Source organism: Propithecus coquereli, unplaced genomic scaffold, assembly GCF_000956105.1.
Source record: "Propithecus coquereli isolate 6110/MARCELLA unplaced genomic scaffold, Pcoq_1.0 Scaffold797, whole genome shotgun sequence".
Lineage (NCBI taxonomy): Eukaryota > Metazoa > Chordata > Mammalia > Primates > Indriidae > Propithecus > Propithecus coquereli.
In genome coordinates this window covers 83,304-84,716 of record NW_012154140.1, presented here as the reverse complement: position 1 = coordinate 84,716, position 1,413 = coordinate 83,304, and positions in this window count along the sequence as shown.

The following is a 1,413-nucleotide window of genomic DNA, read 5'->3' as shown; positions in this document are numbered from 1 at the left end:
AGTAATGTGCTTTGTACCTCCTTTTATTGCTTGTTTTGCCCATTTTACCGCTTATATTTGTAAGTTTTAAAGACTTTCTGTAACTGTTTTTCCCTCATTTTATACACTCACAGATAAAATATAACCAGGTATTTTTGAGGTTGTTTTAGCGGCAAGATTTATAGTTTAGTTTTCATTTATGAGAACCAAATGTCCCAATATAAGCTCTGATGTATTGTGATTTTCAAACTATGTTATATATATGATACATCAGTCATCAGTGACTAAATGAAAGAAACCCACTAGAATTTTACTGCTGGAAGTTGACCTCTGTATGCCAATTGTTGTGTCCTTCAGATGAGAGCACCTATAAACCATTCCCTTTTCAAAAAGTTTTCAGAGAAGGAAATTTCATTTTCTCTTGGAAGCTAATTCAGGCTTTTCATCACCCTAGTGTTAACCTGTTTAACTTATGTCTGAGTTAAATTTCTTGTGTTGCCATTGAGTTTTCTCTTTTTTCCTAATTACTTAGTAGACAGGAAGGAAGGGTTTTCATCCTTCCATGTAGAATTAAGTGTGATCCAACAAGCATATATGTAGTTTCTGTTCCATTTTGAATGTTATTTTCATTAGCATATTCTGATTCCTGGAATTGTCAATAGAGGAATGCAAACTGAAAGATCTCGAAGTAAAACTTATATAATTATAGTTCAGCAATAACTGACAGTTTTGAAAAAGTACTGTATTTGTGTGAGGCATTGAACACAGAGCTGTGTATCGTCCCAGTGATTCTGATACATTTGAAAACTAAAATTGTGTTGACCTGACAAAATTGTTTCAAGACCACAACAGAAAAATATTTTGATACTGAAAATCACCAACCCATTAATTATAAAGAAACTGGTTTCCAGCCCATTGCCAGTTTAGAACATGAATTTGACTTTTGTTTGGGTCCAGTTCTTAAGATGATGTGCTTCTGCAGCTACTACTGTATGTTTTCATGTTTCCTTCCTTGTGTTGGAGGATTGCAGATAACAGAAGGTAGAGCTGCTAATGTAAGAATGCTCTGTGATCTTTGTTTCTTTCTGCAATGTTATCTCGTTTTTACTGTTTTCCTGACTGCTCACATGCCTCAACCCCAAAGAAAGTGGGGGACAACTGAGACAGGGGTCTCACTATATTTCCCAGGATGGATTTAAACTCTTGGATTCAAGAGATTCTCCCACCTCAGCCTCTCCAGTAGCTGGGACTGTAGGCAGATGCTGCCGTGCCCAGCCTGGTGACATTTTTATTTTATAGACGAAAGTAACATTATAATGTTGAGTCCCTGACGTTGAATAGTGTAATTACATATGACTTTGTTGAGTTTACTGACCTTCTCAGTGATGAGAAAGTGATAGTATATCTGTTAGGGTTACAGTTTCAGGAAATCTT